Raw genomic sequence first — 19444 nt, 5'->3', positions numbered from 1 at the left:
CGCCCCACCAAAAATCACGAACTATTTTACTAAGATCTTCCAAAAGTCCAACAGAGAACCGCAAAATGCCCATCGCATAAGTGGGTAGTGATGGGATTCGTAGCATAGAAAACAAAAAAATTCCTACCGCGAGAACGCAATCCAAGCCAAGATGCAATCTAGAAGACGGTACCAACGAGGGGATGAACGAGACTAACCCTTGAAGATTTCCAAAGCCTACAAGAGGAGGCTCTCATTGCTGCGGTAGATGATCACTTGCCGCTTTCAAAAGCGCGTAGAAGATCTTGACGGTGCCACAATCGGGCAGCACCTCCGTACTCGGTCACACGTACGGTGTAGATGATGACGTCCTTCTCCCCGTTCCAGTGGGCAGCGGAAGTAGTAGATCCTCCTCGGAATCCCGGCAGCACGACGGCGTGGTGGCGGTGGTGGTGGAAAACTCCGGCGGGGCTTCGCCTATGCGCTGCGGGAGTATTATGTAGAGGAGGAGAGGCTAGGGTTTGGGGAGAGGGGGTGGCTAGGGCGCCGGCCATGGGCAGCCCTAGGTGGTGCGGCCAAGAGTGGCTGCCCCCCTCCCTCTTCTCCTCATTATATAGGTGGAAATCCCCAAGAGTTGTAGTCCAAGTCTTCGAATAAGACCCCAACAATAAAACCTCCCATAGGTGGGAAACCTACTCAAGGAGGGAGTCCTACCCAAGGTGGGACTCCCACCTTTCCTTTGGGTGGGGTGGCCGGCCACCTATGGTGGAGTCCACCTGGGACTCCACCCTTTAGGGTTTGGCTGGCCATGCAAGGTGGAGTCCCTCCGGGACTCCACTTTCCATGGTGATTTCTTCCTGACTTTTCTAGAACTTTCTAGAACCTGCCATAAATGCACCGGATCATTTCCAAACTTGGAATATGACTTCCTATATATAAATCTTATTCTCCGGACCATTCCGGACCTCCTCGTGATGTCCTGAATCCCATCCGAGACTCCGAACAAAACTTCGAACTCCATTCCTTATTCCATATCTACTTAAACTACATCAAACCTTAAGTGTGTCACCCTACGGTTCGCGAACTATGTAGACATGGTTGAGACCTCTCTCCGACCAATAACCAATAGCGGGATCTGGAGATCCATAATGGCTCCCACATATTCAACGATGACTTAGTGATCGAATGAACCATTCACATACGATACCAATTCCCTTTGTCACGCGATATTTTACTTATCCGAGGTTTGATCATCGGTATCTCTATACCTTGTTCAACCTCGTCTCCTAACAAGTACTCTTTACTCGTACCGTGGTATGTGGTCTCTTATGAACCATTCATATGCTTGCAAACTATTTAGACGACATTCCACCGAGAGGGCCCAGAGTATATCTATCCGTCATCAGGATGGACAAATCCCACTGTTGATCCATATGCCTCAACTCATACTTTCCGGATACTTAATCCCACCTTTATAACCACCCATTTATGCAGTGGCGTTTGATGTAATCAAAGTACCTTTCCGGTATAAGTGATTTACATGATCTCATGGTCGAAAGGACTAGGTAACTATGTATCGAAAAGCTTATAGCAAATAACTTAATGACGTGATCTTATGCTACGCTTAATTGGGTGTGTCCATTACATCATTCACATAATGACATAATCTTGTTATTAATAACATCCAATGTTCATGATCATGAAACTATGATCATCTATTAATCAACAAGCTAGTTATACAAGAGGCTTCATAGGGACTCCTTGTTGTTCACATAACACACATGTATCAATGTTTCGGTTAATACAATTATAGCATGGTATGTAAACATTATCATAAACACAAAGATATATTATAATAACCATTTATTATTGTCTCTTGGGCATATCTCCAACAGTCTCTCACTTGCACTAGAGTCAATAATCTAGTTTACATATGTAAAGATAAAACACCTTGGCCTTCCGGTGCTTTATCATGTTTTGCTCACGGGAGAAGTTTTAGTCAACGGATCTGACATGCTCAGAAACGTATGTATTTTGCAATTCATTTGCGTCTCAACGCATCACTCATTTTCCAAATGAGTCGGCATTAAATATGTTTGGTCTTCTGGTGGAACCTTAATTCTGCGGTCTGAAATATGTAACTAATATTGTCACATACAATATAGCTTTAAAGTTCTGACACTATCGGAACTACACCAAGTTCTCAAAGAACTTCTCGACTCAACATCCTCAGTCATTGTCAAAACAATATCATGCTTTGCCTATGTTTGTACAATCCGTCACAATATTTAGAACTCTTCTAAATCTAGCATTGTGTTACCTTTTAAACAATCTTATCTTATATATTTACTAATTGGAGACTCCCATAAAGCCCTCACGTTAATCCTACAAATAGTAACTAATTGTCCGTCCGATATATTTGAAAGCTATACGCAGCCGTCGGATGAATTACAAGTCACCGCGCGTTTTTCCGCGAGACGCAAGTTTTACGTATTGTATTAGGACTTTCCATCGGGCCTGCCGAAAGAACATCTTCTTTGTTTTGCATCTCCCCCGTCCTGCAAGCAAATCATCGAGAGACCCAGGGCTCAATCCAACCTGGCCTTCCCGATCCTTTCCATCGTCAAGCACCAAATCCTGTCAGTTTCACCAAGGTGCTATCAACGTGTGCCAGGAAAGAGAAGCACCTACATAAGTTACGCTTGATCCTCTGTAAATATTCAGGAAGGATCGCTCTCCAGGCCATAACAAATATCCTGATTAATCCCAGCAGATTGTACGCCAACAGTTTGAAACAGAATAAGCGGCCGTCATCGTCGGCATAGCAGCCGATTGGACGAACAGCGCTGCCACAGTAGGCAGGTAAACCCTCATCCATAAAATACCCTGCACTGTATTACTGATTTGTTGAATTCATTAGCATAATTTCACAAATTATCTTACATCTTCCACAAATAAATAGGAACTTCAAGTATAGCAGCAATAATACCCCTGAACACGGATTATGAGCAGGAGGAAAGAAGGAGATCACCACAAAATCAAAAGAGTTTTGCACACGCACATGATTCTTCGAAGTGGCAGCCGAGGATACTGTTGATATTACCAAGGAAAAGATTTGTAATATTATTCCTGACCTATGAAAAACAGTTGTTATTGCTGCAGGTTTGCTTTGGATCTACAAGCCACTGAATCACATAGATTAACTCATAGAGGCCACCAGCCAACAGGTACACCACCATGATGGGATAAAACAGAGCATGATGAGTCACATGCAGTTTCATCGGAGATTGTATCACTGTGGAGACTGGATGAAATTTATCAACCACAAGTAGCTCAGAGGTCTTGATTGGAAAAATAATAGTTCACTGATGACATGGGAACATCTATACTATTGCCTGAGCGGCAGCGGCAAGTACAGAGCCACCTAAGAATGCTGCAGCAGATGAATTTCCAATATTCGATTTCTAATAATTTGTATGATATTTCCTTTTAAGTCCGATATTTATTGTTTGAAGCTGCCGCTTAAAGAGTATAATATGAAAGTTGCAGCTATGAGCTTTTACATGTTTTTCATCAGCTACAAACTACAATTATGGGTTACCTAGATTGCGTTCCATCATCTAAATATGAATATTTAATGGCCTGTTAGTTAAATAAGTTTACACTAAATTAGAAATTTTTATGTCTTCCATCAACTAAATATGAATATTTAAAGATGCATGCACTTACCTAATTATTTATCCTGATTGCAAATAGACATTAGAATCTTCATCTTGGGTGTTGATATGATCTTAGCTACTACCGGATGCTGTAATTTCATGGCCTAATTACATATCAAGATAAAAAAAATTGTAGATACAAGTCAAGTCTCCAGTTATGTAGGCATTGTCATGATACATTTTTTGTGTGGCAAATACGCAGAAATTTATTGTCTGTCAGGACATGGGCATCACCGTGTGGGATTTTCAGATAAATCATGGTAAGCTCGACATGCTGCATGGTTTCTGTCTAAACATACAGATACTCTAATACCTGCTTCCAGAGTGATTCTTTTGTGAAATAAAATATTGGTTGCTTCCGGGCCTGCTGTACAATTAAATAAGTAATTGATATTTTACAGTAGCATGGAGATGATTTCTCTAGCAAAGCGAAGCAGGTAATCCTATTTGGGCGTCGAAACTCGATAAACTGCAGGTGCACATCCGTTACGGCGTTGTATTTGCAACACTCATGATAATCTTGGTTGTGCCATTTCAGATGGATGTCTATTTTTATCCCTGCTCTCTGTTTTTGCAGGGAGAACGTAACAACTCCGTCAGTGAACATGGTGGATAATTTGGATATCTCAGTTGATCAATTCTGCTTTGATATGATGCTGATCTTTATGTGTAGTCGTGTGGTTTGTTTAATATGTGGACTTTGAGCACTCTTTCAGCAGTACAGGCTCCATTTGCCAGCTTCTATGCATGCGTGAAGATGTGTCTGAACGGTTTCTACAGAAGCTAAGGTACCTACACTAATTTGATCCATATATGTTAGGGCCTTCATGGTTTTGATGGTTAATATATGCAGATGAGTGGGAATTAATGGGAAGGAGTCAGTATATCTCTGATGTCCTTTCTCATGCAGGCATGACATACTGCAATCCATCTCCTACTCCCATCGATACAAAAGCTAAATTACCCTCCTCCGTTGGGCCTCCTGTCGTCGACCCCTTCTCCTACCGCAGCTTAGCCGGTGCCCTCCAATATATTACCCTTACCCATCCAGAAATTTCCTATGTTGTCCAGAAAATCTGCCTTCACATGCACGATCCTCGCGAACTTCATCTTCTTCTCATCAAACACATTCTTCGGTACCTTAAAGGCACCCTTGATCATGGTCTCTATCTCACTCCTTCTCATTCCCACTCCTTAATTGTCTACTCAGATGCAGATTTATCCATACAAAAACAAATGCCGCATCTATTCAAGTGGTACACCGTACCATATTGTTGGAAACTTTATTCTGGATTTAGATGACATGTGCCTGAGGTTTGCAGAACCCTGTTTTTTGAAGCAATAGTCGGACATTTAAGCATGACAACAGAACAAGATTTAGTTAGTTTTTGTAACTTACAACTACTGTTTTTTTCGCTGATCTATTATAGCGCAGACAAGGTTGGGAATAACATGATACTATCCTTTGTGTGCTGTAGCTTGGCTGCCGTTTCAGTCGAAGTAACACAACTTGGCTTTGTCTTTTGAATACCAAAAAAAAAGGAATGATCATTTTAAACCGATGCCCCCAGCATGCCCCAGATATCTACAATTGTACTCAACCCTAGGACGATGTAAGTAAATATACTCCTTCATTAGTTGCATGTAATGTGGATGGTCTTAAAAGGCTGTAATCATATATTGCCATAAAAAATATATACTTGCTGCAATTTATTAATTATTTATGTAGCTTTTTTTTGAGAGAATTATTTATGTAGCTAGGAAGAGTATTTTTTTGCATTTTTCACTATGTTGTTATTACTATATATTTGCAAGAATATAAGGAACATTATATAGAAATACCATATTAAGAAAATAAACCCTAGACAACAAAGACAAAGTTATAACATGCATTTACGTTTTAACTAGAATATCCTGTTCCATGCATATGATTCAGTTAATTAAAACAAATATGGATCGCAGTTCAATATAGGCCTGCCAAAATAAGATTAAATAGATGAAATAAATTCTCCGTTGTTCTATAAACCATGCCATCTTGAATTATCAATATGATTGAGGCAGCTAAAGCATGCATGTTTTTTGAACTAAATAATGTTAATATATCCATGTGTGTGACATATGTAGCCCGTGCGATGCACGGGTTGATGACTAGTACTTAGCCTAATTGAGATTTGAATTTCATTTTTATATGTAACCAAACAAATATCGGTGCAACACCTTACAGCGATTTGTTTGACATTACCCCATATAAAATTATATATATATCCTTGGTTCTTCTAAAGTACTCAAGGATATTCTTACTGTCGTCCAATGATCATCACATGAATCATTCTGGTATATGCTCATAACATTTTAGAGCACAGGACATCTGATTGTGTACATATTATTCGTGATCCATAATCACTCATGTGTTTTTACTCATTGAGTGTCAGATACACTCAAGTCTTGTTAAAACTTCACATGAAAAGAACACCTTCTTAATATTTCTATATTGAACTACTTCAATATCCATTCTATGTACTTTGACTTAAACTTATTATGTGTTTCAATCTATCTTTATAGATCTTGACACTAAATATGTTTCTGTCCATATTCTTTCATTGAAGTTAATTCCCAATGAAACCTTTTATAATCAAGTATATAATTACATCATTTATAATCAACTATATGTCATCTACATAAAGTATTATAAATATGTCTCAGCGCTCCCACTTAATTTCTTGCAAATGCAAGCATCTTCATCGTTTCTGATGAAATCCAAAACTCTTTGACTATTACATGCGGTGAAGATTCCAACTCCGCGATACTCACTTCATCCAATTGAAGTTCGTATACCTATCTAGTATTCCACGGACTAGCAAAACAATTGGTTGTATCTTGTATACACCTTTAATACAAACTTCTGTTAAGTAATGTATTTTGCCATCCTACTATCATATCTCATGAAAGAAATATGTAGCGATTACTAGAATAATCCACATAGACTATGAGCATTGCTACAGAAGATCTAATCTTATCGTAGTCAACTCTTTGAACTTTGTCGTAAACAACTTTTCGACAAGTCGAGCTTACTCAAGGATATTCCATCCAAGTCCATCAATTTTATAGATCCATTTACTTTCAAAAAGTATTTATCTATCTTGGATTTCATGGCGTATAGCCATTTTAACGGAGTCAGGGCCCATCATAACTTCTTTGTATGTAGTTCGTTTATCATTGTTCAAAAACAATCCTTTGTTCACAAATCATTTATTTGATCACAAAGTAAACCATACCTACAAGGTTCAATAAGTACTTCGATCTCCATGACTATAACATTTTGTAGACATGGGAGCCATGATCGTCGTGGCCGCTTCCGGAACCAATTTCGATGCTGCGCTACTCTGATCATTATGCTCAGGTTCATAAACCTTATCAAATTCTATTGTCCTCCCACTCAAATACTTCGTTAAAAACAATTTCTTGGAAATAAGTAAGAAACATCGACAAACACTTTTGTCTTTGTCTCCATAGTGGAAAGAATTCCCAATCAATTCTCTGGGATAACCAACAAAGACATTCATCCGATTTTGGTTGTAAACTTATTTACTTTATGCTATGCATTCCAAAATTTAAGAAAGGACTATTAGGGTTCATACCCATGCCATAACTCGTATGGTGTCATTTCAACGGATCATGATGATGCTCTATTCAGTGTAAAAGCGGTAGTCTCTAAAGCATAATCCACAAAAATATAATGGCATCAATATTTTATCTCATCATTGATCCAACAAGGTTTGGATACATCTCTCGGATACTCCATTATGATACTCCAAGAAACGTGAGTTGTAGAACAATTTCATAACTCTCTTAGATGTTCGCTAAAACTCGTAATTCAAATATTTCCCCCATGATCCAATCATAGATATTTGACTTTTCTATTATGATGATTTCCACTTCATGCTGAAATTTATTTGAATCCATTCAAATGTTTCAAACTTCTTCCTTATCGAATATATCCACATATATACTCAATTCATTGTTGGAAGTTTTCATGAAGTAGAAGAATCTCGCGCACACAACTATGCCCAGTGAACCTCATACATCATCATGTATGTTTCCACTAAGTTAGTTGTCCGTTCAACTCTTGGCCTATGAACGGTATTTTAGTCATTCTCTTTAGAAAAGATTTACAAGCGCCAAATGACTCAAAAATCAAATGACTCCAAAAATCCATTTGCATGGAGTTCCTTCATGCGCTCCTTTCTAACATGACCTAAATGGTGGTTCCACAAATAAGTGTAATTCGAATCATTTGCCTTATGGCATTTTAGCGTCAGTATTATGTGTGTGTGTTTCACCATTAAGATTTATAATAACTTATCCATCGTACATGGAGTAATGCCATAATTTGAACAACTCATTGTTTTCATTTGACCAGAGAAAAATAACAATTATTAAGTTCTTTATTATAAATTCTAAGGGCTAGATAAAATGCCAACGATGAACATAATAACACTTTATTTTTGTTCCAGACTTGCATTCCTATCAGATTCCTTGTCAATCACTTAGGCCATTGTATTCTTGTATTGCGTTGTTTTGTATGACACTTCATACCAACCAATATGGTACAAATACCCAAGAATTTCATTGTGTGACCAAACGAGGAATACATCCATAATATGTATATCATTTATATACACCTGAGCTAGACTTTCTAGTCTTTTCTTTCTTTCTACCAAAATATCTTTTGTTGTTTCTCTTTTAGCTTTCCTCATTTTCAGAAAACACTTCACCTTCAATAACTTCTAGGTTTGTTGGTCAAATACCAATAACCTTGAGGTTCTTACTTTGAAGTTGATCATCATGTGACAAGTGTTCCGGATTTCACTATTAGTAACCTTGTAATATGATGAACAATTTCACTCATAATTTTATCCATTGTTTCATGATGACTTACCGAGACCATGTCTGTACATGCTAGGCTCGTTTAAAGTTTAACCTCAGTATTCGCATGTGCAAATCTGACTTGCGCCCATTGCATGCACTCGTAGAATCTATAACACCCGATCATCACGAGATGCTTCGTAACAACGAGTCTTAGCAACGGTGCATACTAAGGACGATCATTTCATAGATATGCGAATATCTTTAGTGTCCAACTTAGTTGGAGGATTGGGACGCCGGGCGTCTTCAACCTTCGTACATTCCCATAAAACTTATGAGTTTATGTAGTCTCACTAGATTATATTCTATCATCTTGCAATAAGGTCTTAGATATCACATATATCTCATACCTTGCTTATTTCTGAAAACTAAATTTTCAGCTCCTTACTTTTTCAAACAGATTTGAACTTCAAGTTTCATGGAGACAAGATAACTTTAGGTACTAATTGAAATCATAGCTCTTTGAATCAACAATGTGAGGTTTACTAAAAGTTTGCAATAGGACTTAAATAATTCTTGATTCTTGAACAATACGGTACCAGTCCGTAAAGTTTCTTGTCAGATTTTAACAGTATTTCTATCTCAATTACAAGACTAGCGCATGGTAGAAAAACGGATGCCAATGCTACAAAATTAATTCAAAATACTACTCAGACTATGTTTATGATAATTAGTTCATGTTTTAATCTAATTACTAATGAACTCCCAATTAATACAACATCCCTCATAGTTGTTAAGTGGTACACGATCCACATCCACTACACCAAAACCGATCATCACGTGAGATGATGTAGCTTCAATGGTGAACATCAACATGTTGATGATATCATCCATATGACTCGTGTTCAACCTTTCGGTTTCCGTTGTCCCGAGGCCATATCTGTACATGCTACGCTCGTCAAGCAAACCCAAGTATTCTGCGTGTGCAAACATGGCTTACACCCGTTGTTTATGAACGTAGAATCTATCACATCCGATCATCACGAGATGCTTCGAAACGACGAACTGTTGCAACGGTACATACAAGGGGAGAACACTTTATTATCTTGATATTAATGTGAGGGATCATCTTATAATGCTACCGTCGCGTTCTAAGCAAAATAAGATGCATAAAGGATTAACATCACATGCAATTCATATGTGATATGATATGGCCCTTTAGTCTTTGCGCCGTCGATCTTCATCTACAAAGCACGGACATGATCTCCATCATCAACGGGCATGATCTCCATCATCGTCGGCGTAGCGTCAAGGTCCATGGCGCCGTCTTCATGGTTGTTCACCTCATGTAGCAACTATTACAACTACTTTGAAATACTACTCAACATGAAATTGAAAGATAACCATAAGGCTCCTGCCGGTTGCCACAATACAATAATGATCATCTCATACATATTCATCATCACATTATGGCCATATCACATCACCAAACCCTGCAAAAACAAGTTAGACGTCTCTAATTTGGTTTGCATATTTTACGTGGTTTAGGGTTTTCGAGTGAGATCTAATCTACCTACGAACATGAACCACAACGGTGATACTAGTGTTATCAATAGAAGAGTAAATTGAATCTTCACTATAGTAGGAGAGACAGACACCGCAAAGCCACTTATGCAATACAAGTTGCATGTCGAGCGTGGAGCAAATCTCATGAACGGGGTCATGTAAAGTTAGCCCGAGCCGCTTCATCCCACTATGCCACAAAGATGCAAAGTACTCAAACTAAAGACAACATAAGCATCAACGCCCACAAAACCATTGTGTTTTACTCGTGCAACCATCTATGCATAGACACGGCTCTGATACCACTGATGGGATTCGTAGCATAGAAAACAAAAAATTTCCTACCGCGAGAACGCAATCCAAGCCAAGATGCAATCTAGAAGACGGTAACAACGAGGGGATGAACGAGACTAACCCTTGAAGATTTCCAAAGCCTACAAGAGGAGGCTCTCGTTGCTGCGGTAGACGATCACTTGCCGCTTTCAAAAGCGCGTAGAAGATCTTGACGGTGCCACAATCGGGCAGCACCTCCGTACTCGGACACACATACGGTGTTGATGACGACATCCTTCTCCCCGTTCCAGCGGGCAGCGGAAGTAGTAGATCCTCCTCGGAATCCCGGCAGCACGACGGCGTGGTGGCGGTGGTGGTGGAGAACTCCGGCAGGGCTTCGCCTATGCGCTGCGGGAGTATTATGTAGAGGAGGAGAGGCTAGGGTTTGGGGAGAGGGGGTGGCTAGGGCGCCGGCCATGGGCAGCCCTAGGTGGTGCGGCCAAGAGTGGCTGCCCCCCTCCCTCTTCTCCTCATTATATAGGTGGAAATCCCCAAGAGTTGTAGTCCAAGTCTTCGAATAAGACCCCAACAACAAAACCTCCCATAGGTGGGAAACCTACTCAAGGAGGGAGTCCTACCCAAGGTGGGACTCCCACCTTTCCTTTGGGTGGGGTGGCCGGCCACCTATGGTGGAGTCCACCTGAGACTCTGATACGTCTCCGACGTATTGATAATTTCTTATGTTCCATGCCACATTATTGATGATATCTACATGTTTTATGTATACTTTATGTCATATTTATGCATTTTCCGGCACTAACCTATTAACGAGATGCCGAAGAGCCGATTCTTTGTTTCTGCTGTTTTTGGTTTCAGAAATCCTAGTAAGGAAATATTCTCGGAATTGGACGAAATCAACGCCCAGGGGCCTATTTTTCCACGAAGCTTCCAGAAGACCGGAGGATTTACGAAGTGGGGCCACGAGGCACCGCCACAATAGGGCGGCGCGGCCCAGGCCTTGGCCGCGCGGCCCTGGTGTGTGGGGCCCTCGTGTGGCCCCCTGACCTGCCCTTCCGCCTACTTAAAGCCTCCGTCGCGAAACCCCCAGTACTGAGAGCCACGATACGGAAAACCTTACTGAGACGCCGCCGCCGCCAATCCCATCTCGGGGGATTCAGGAGATCGCCTCCGGCACCCTGCCGGAGAGGGGAATCATCTCCCAGAGGACTCTTCACCGCCATCATCGCCTCCGAAGTGATGAGTGAGTAGTTCACCCCTGGACTATGGGTCCATAGCAGTAGCTAGATGGCCGTCTTCTCCTTATGTGCTTCATTGTCGGATCTTGTGAGCTGCCTAACATGATCAAGATCATCTATCTGTAATGCTATATGTTGTGTTTGTCGGGATCCGATGGATAGAGAATACTATGTTATGTTGATTATCAATCTATTACCTATGTGTTGTTTATGATCTTGCATGCTCTCCGTTATTAGTAGAGGCTCTGGCCAAGTTTTTACTCTTAACTCCAAGAGGGAGTATTTATGCTCGATAGTGGGTTCATGCCTCCATTAAATCTGGGACAGTGACAGAAAGTTCTAAGGTTGTGGATGTTCTGTTGCCACTAGGGATAAAACATTGATGCTATGTCCGAGGATGTAGTTATTGATTACATTACGCACCATACTTAATGCAATTGTCTGTTGTTTGCAACTTAATACTGGAAGGGGTTCGGATGATAACCTGAAGGTGGACTTTTTAGGCATAGATGCATGCTGGATAGCGGTCTATGTACTTTGTCGTAATGCCCAATTAAATCTCACTATACTCATCATATCATGTATGTGCATGGTCATGCCCTCTCTATTTGTCAATTGCCTGACTGTAATTTGTTCACCCAACATGCTATTTATCTTATGGGAGAGACACCTCTAGTGAACTGTGGACCCCGGTCCTATTCTTTGACATCTGAAATACAATCTACTGCAATACTTGTTCTTTACTATTCTTCGCAAACAATCATCTTCCACACAATACGGTTAATCCTTTGTTCACAGCAAGCTGGTGAGATTGACAACCTCGCTGTTACGTTGGGGCAACGTACTTTGGTTGTGTTGTGCAGGTTCCACGTTGGCGCCAGAATCTCTGGTGTTGCGCCACACTACATTCCGCCACCATCAACCTTCAACGTGCTTCTTGGCTCCTACTGGTTCGATTAAACCTTGGTTTCTTACTGAGGGAAACTTGCTACTGTGCGCATCACACCTTCCTCTTGGGGTTCCCAACGGACGTGTCAACTACACGCATCAAGCAAATTTCTGGCGCCATTGCCGGGGACCTGAAGAAAAGTTACACCACTGAGATCTCTAACTCCCACGTCAACTTTGCGCCAGCAGCAAATTACTGGCGCCGTTGCCGGGGAGATCAAGACACGCTGCAAGGGGAGTCTCCACTACCAATCTCTTTACTTTGTTTTTGTCTTGCTTTACTTTATTTACTTTCTTGTTTGCTGCATTATATCAAAACACAAAAAAATTAGTTGCTAGCTTTACTTTATTTACTGTCTTGTTTTCCATATCAAAAACACAAAAAAATTAGTTACTTGCATTTACTTTATCTAGTTTGCTTTATTTACTACTGTTAAAATGAATACTCCTGAAAACATTAAGTTGTGTGACTTCACAAACACTAATAATAATGATTTCCTATGCACACCTATTGCTCCACCTGCTACTACAGCATAATTCTTTGAAATTAAACCTGCTTTACTGAATCTTGTTATGAGAGAGCAATTTTCTGGTGTTAGTTTTGATGATGCTGCTGCCCATCTTAATAATTTTGTTGAACTATGTGAAATGCAAAAGTATAAGGATGTAGATGGTGATATTATAAAATTGAAATTGTTTCCTTTCTCATTAAGAGGAAGAGCTAAAGATTGGTTACTATCTTTGCCTAAGAATAGTATTGATTCATGGACTAAATGTAAAGATGCTTTTATTGGTAGATATTATCCTCCCGCTAAAATTATATCTTTGAGAAGTAGCATAATGAATTTCAAGCAATTAGATAATGAACATGTTGCTCAAGCATGGGAGAGAATGAAATCTTTGGTAAAGAATTGCCCAACCCATGGACTGACTACTTGGATGATCATCCAAACCTTTTATGCAGGACTGAATTTTTCTTCGCGGAACCTATTGGACTCAGCTGTTGGAGGTAACTTTATGTCCATCACTCTTGGTGAAGCAACAAAGCTTCTTGATAATATGATGATTAATTACTCTGAATGGCACACGGAAAGAGCTCCACAAGGTAAGAAGGTAAATTCTGTCGAAGAAACCTCCTCCTTGAGTGATAAGATTGATGCTATTATGTCTATGCTTGTTAATGGTAGATCTAATGTTGATCCAAATAATGTTCCTTTAGCTTCATTGGTTGCTCAAGAAGAAAATGTTGATGTGAATTTCATTAAAAATAATAATTTCAACAACAATGCTTATAGGAACAACTCCGGTAACAACTATAGGCCATATCCTTCTGCTAATGGTAATGGTTATGGTAATTCTTATGGGAATTCTTACAACAATAATAGGAGTGTACCCCCTGGTCTTGAAGCCATGCTTAAAGAATTTATTAGTACACAAACTACGTTTAACAAATCTGTTAAGGAAAAGCTTGATAAAATTGATATTCTTGCTTCTAAGGTTGATAGACTTGCCTCTGATGTTGATCTTTTAAAATCGAAAGTTATGCCTAATAAGGATATTGAAAATAAAATTGTTACTACAGCAAATGCCATCCAAGTTAGAATTAATGAGAATATAAGATTAATGGCTGAATTGCGTGCTAGGTGGGATAGAGAAGAAAATGAAAAACTAGCTAAAGAGAATAATGTAGCTAAAGTTTGGACTATTACCACCACTAGCAATGCTAATGCTCCACATGTTGCTGCACCTCCTAATAATAATGGTAAAAGGATTGGTGTTGGCAATGTTTCCACTTCTAATGCAAAGCCTGCAAAACTGTCGGAAACTGCTAAAACTGCTGAAACTGCTTGTGATAAAACTGCTGAAATTTTTTCCAACATTGGGGATGATGATCCCATTGCTGTAGATCATAATGGTTTAGACTTTGATGATTGCCACATCTCTGAAGTCATAAAGTTTTTACAAAAGCTTGCTAAAAGTCCCAGTGCTAGTGCTATAAATTTAGCCTTTACAAAACATATTACGAATGCTCTCATAAAAGCTAGAGAAGAGAAACTAGAACGTGAAGCTTCTATTCCTAGAAAGCTAGAGGATGGTTGGGAGCCCATCATTAAGATGAGGGTCAATGATTTTGATTGTAATGCTTTATGTGATCTTGGTGCAAGTATTTCTGTTATGCCTAAGAAAATTTATGATATGCTTGACTTGCCACCATTGAAAAATTGTTATTTGGATGTTAATCTTGCTGATAATGCTATGAAGAAACCTTTGGGGAGGATTGATAATGTTCATATTATGGTTAACAATAACCTTGTCCCCGTTGATTTTGTTGTCTTGGATATTGAATGCAATGCATCTTGTCCCATTATATTGGGAAGACCTTTTCTTTGAACTGTTGGTGCCACCATTGATATGAAGGAAGGTAATATTAAATATCAATTTCCTCTCAAGAAAGGTATGGAACACTTCCCTAGAAAGAGAATGAAGTTACCTTATGATTTTATTATTAGAACAACTTATGATGTTGATGCTTCGTCTCTTGATGTTACTTGATACACACTTTCTGCGCCTAGCTGAAAGGCGTTAAAGAAAAGCGCTTATGGGAGACAACCCATGTTTTTACTACAGTACCTTTATTTTATATTTGAGTCTTGGAAGTTGTTTACTACTGTAGCAACCTCTCCTTATCTTAGTTTTGTGCATTGTTGTGCCAAGTAAAGTCGTTGATAGTAAGGTTCATACTAGATTTGGATTACTGCGGAGAAACAGATTTCTTGCTGTCACGAATCTGGGCAGAATTCTCTGTAGGTAACTCAGAAAAATCTGCCAATTTACGTGAGTGATCCTCAGATATGTATGCAACTTTCATTAAATTTGGGAATTTTCATCTGAGCAAGTCTGGTGCCACTTTAAAATTCATCTTTACGAACTGTTCTGTTTTGACAGATTCTGCCTTTTATTTCGCATTGCCTCTTTTGCTATGTTGGATGAATTTCTTTGTTCCATTAATGTCCAGTAGCTTTGTGCAATGTCCAGAAGTGTTAAGAATGATTATGTCACCTCTGAACATGTAAATTTTTATTGTGCACTAACCCTCTAATGAGTTGTTTCGAGTTTGGTATGGAGGAAGTTTTCAAGGATCAAGAGAGGAAAGATCTAAGATTGGGGATGCCCCGGTGGTTCACCCCTGCATATTTTAAGAAGACTCAAGCATCTAAGCTTGGGGATCCCCAAGGCATCCCCTTCTTCATCGACAACATTATCAGGTTCCTCCCCTGAAACTATATATTTATTCCATCACATCTTATGTGCTTTGCTTGGAGCGTCGGTTTGTTTTTGTTTTTGTTTTTGTTTGAATAAAATGGATCCTAGCATTCATTGTGTGGGAGAGAGACATGCTCCTCTGTTGCATATGGACAAATATGTCCTTAGGCTTTACTCATAGTATTCATGGCGAAGGTTGAATCTTCTTCGTTAAATTGTTATATGGTTGGAATCGGGAAATGCTACATGTAGTAATTCTAAAATGTCTTGAATAATTTGATACTTGGCAATTGTTGTGCTCATGTTTAAGCTCTTTCATCATATACTTTGCACCTATTAATGAAGAAATACATAGAGCTTGCTAAAATTTGGTTTGCATAATTGGTCTCTCTAAAGTCTAGATAATTTCTAGTATTGAGTTTTGAACAACAAGGAAGACGGTGTAGAGTCTTATAATGTTTACAATATGTCTTTTATGTAAGTTTTTCTGCACCGGTTCATCCTTGTGTTTGTTTCAAATAACCTTGCTAGCCTAAACTTTGTATCGAGAGGGAATACTTCTCATGCATCCAAAATCCTTGAGCCAACCACTATGCCATTTGTGTCCACCATACCTACCTACTACATGGTATTTCTCCGCCACTCCAAAGTAAATTGCTTGAGTTCTACCTTTAAAATTTCCATTCTTTACCTTTGCAATATATAGCTCATGGGACAAATAGCTTAAAAACTATTGTGGTATTGAATATGTACTTATGCACTTTATCTCTTATTAAGTTGTTTGTTGTGCGATAACCATGTTCCTGGGGACGCCATCAACTACTCTTTGTTGAATATCATGTGAGTTGCTATGCATGTCCGTCTTGTCTGAAGTAAGGGCGGTTTTCACAATCAAATGGTTTGAGTATGCATACTGTTAGAGAAGAACATTGGGCCGCTAACTAAAGCCATGATTCATGGTGGAAGTTTCAGTTTGGACATAAAACCTCAATCTCTTATGAGAATATTAACTGTTGTTGAATGCTTAAGCATTAAAAGAGGAGTCCATTATCTGTTGTCTATATTGTCCCGGTATGGGTGTCTAAGTTGAAGAATGATCAAAAGCGAGAAATCCAATGCGAACTTTCTCCTGAGACCCTTGTACAGGCGGCATAGAGGTAGCCCTTTGTGACACTTGGTTGAAACATATGTTATGCAATGATAATCCGTGTTAATCGAAGCTAATTAGGACAAGGTGCGGGCACTATTAGTACACTATGCATGAGGCTTGCAACTTGTAAGATATAATTTACATAACACATATGCTTTATTACTACCGTTGACAAAATTGTTTCCTGTTTTCAAAACCAATGCTCTAGCACAAATATAGCAATCAATGCTTCCCTCTGTGAAGGGCCTTTCTTCTACTTTATTTTTGAGTCAGTTCACCTATCTCTTTCCACCTCAAGAAGCAAACACTTGTGTGAACTGTGCATTGATTCCTACATACTTGCATATTGCACTTGTTATATTACTTTACATTGACAATATCCATGAGATATACATGTTATAAGTTGAAAGCAACCGCTGAAACTCAATCTTCCTTTGTGTTGCTTCAATTACTTTGATTTATTGCTTTATGAGTTAACTCTTATGCAAGACTTATTGATGCTTGTCTTGAAAGTACTATTCATGAAAAGTCTTTGCTTTGTTGTGGCACCCCCGGGATCAGGGTTAGACAAATACCAGATCTTCGTCTGACATAAGCCTAACCTTGAGCTCGAGAGACTACAGTGAGAGAATCGGTAACACAACAGTGACTCTACGACTCAAAAGAATATATTACAACTCTTAGCAGAGTAAGATCCAAATTATAACACGCAGAGGTCATTGACCCAACATTCAACAAGCAACGGAAGCAAATTATGTTATTCTAAATAACAAGATAGCAAAGGGCTTAAGAAGCCATAACATAAAGCGATGTCCCAGCCCATAAGTCGCAGGCTGCTGCCTGGGAACTCCAAACTAACCGTCGATGTTAACGTAGAAACCACCTTCGGCTGTAGAGACTTCATCTGAAACAAAAGCATGCAAAGCTGAGTACAGGTACTCAGCAAGACTTAGTACAACCTTTTAGCAAAGCGGGTATGCGGGCTTTCTGGTAGATCTTCTTTTGCGTAAAGCCAGTTTTTCTTTGTAAGATAAGAGAGAAGAGAAGCTCGACTACTCAGAACCTTTGAAAGGGGATAAGAGAGCGACATCTCTATCTCTATTGATCATCATCTTGTATCCACCAATCTTCATCATCTCGAACCACTATCTTCGGATCACCCCCTCAACACCCGAAGAAGGTGTCCGTAAACACACATTGTTTGCCAAGTTTTACGATCAGGTTAAAGTTGTCTATGATCACAGAATCCATTCCCAAGTCGTCCATAACCGTGGACACGGCTTTTCGAAAAGATTTATAACCCTGCAGGGGTGCACAACTTTACCCACACGTGCCAACCGACTCTTAATGCCAATATATTAGCTCTCTTCCGTGGAAAGCCGGCAGAGGGTGGTCGACCACGACCTTTACCTTGCTGTCGCCGAGACCATGAGTCACGCGCTAAGGATTATTCCGCCGTAACGGGTCGAGTCCCGAAGTCGGTCCTTAACGATGTGTACCGAGGTGGGTTTCCCCAGAGGCCGCAACCCCCAGCCACCACGACCACGCTTACCTGCCCGTTATGTACCTTTAACCCCCAAGCAAAATGCAATGCATATGACCAAGTAACGCGCAAACTATGTGACTCATGGAATCTACTAGGCAAGTTAGTGAGTCGAGAGGGTACCATAATAGGGCCTCGTGTGGTTGTACGCTCGGTCTTGGTTCAAGAGGCGAGAACTCGGTTCCTAGGGTCGGCAGAAACGAAACAACCCACCACATCCCAATGTGGCCTCTCGTCTGAGCCTTTAATCATGTTTATCATCATCCCTATACTTACCACGTCAACCTATCATGCTAGATTCATTTCATTGTAAGGCTCCAGTCCGAAGACCGGAGTAGTAGCGTAACAAACTAAGCATGGCTAAGCATAAGAGATAAAGGCTCTCGCGACGCACACATGCCAAACCTAGTTATGCTAGGAGCAGTGGATCAGGGTATCGAGGCTACAAAGGTCGGACATGCAACAGATAGGGTAACTCTATCTATCGATAAAAGATAGTTGAATCGTATGCGATATGTAGGAACCACAGATAAAAGCATTTCGAAATCATAGATGAACCAGGTTAGGGCTTGCCTTGTCCCTCAGCGGATGAGTACTGTTCTTCGGTGGCGTTGACGTCGGACTCCGGCTCAGATCCTATCGCGAAGAACCAAACACCGGAAAGGGAAATAAACAATCATGACATGGCATAATGCAATGCGCATACAATATGAATGACATGTCATATTAACGGAATTGAGAAACCCTAGGTGTATCGTCAAGTTAAAGGGGTTCCGACACCGGATACCGCCATATGAGAGGGGTTCTTTTAGGGTTCTCTAATAAGCTCCACATTTAATTGTTTCAAACATGTATGAAACATGGATAGGTAACTAGGAAATGT

The sequence above is a fragment of the Lolium perenne genome, chromosome 1 (genome assembly GCF_019359855.2).
Source record: "Lolium perenne isolate Kyuss_39 chromosome 1, Kyuss_2.0, whole genome shotgun sequence".
Taxonomy (NCBI): Eukaryota; Viridiplantae; Streptophyta; class Magnoliopsida; order Poales; family Poaceae; genus Lolium; species Lolium perenne.
The sequence above is the reverse complement of the archived record's forward strand: the minus strand, read 5'-3'. Positions refer to the sequence as shown.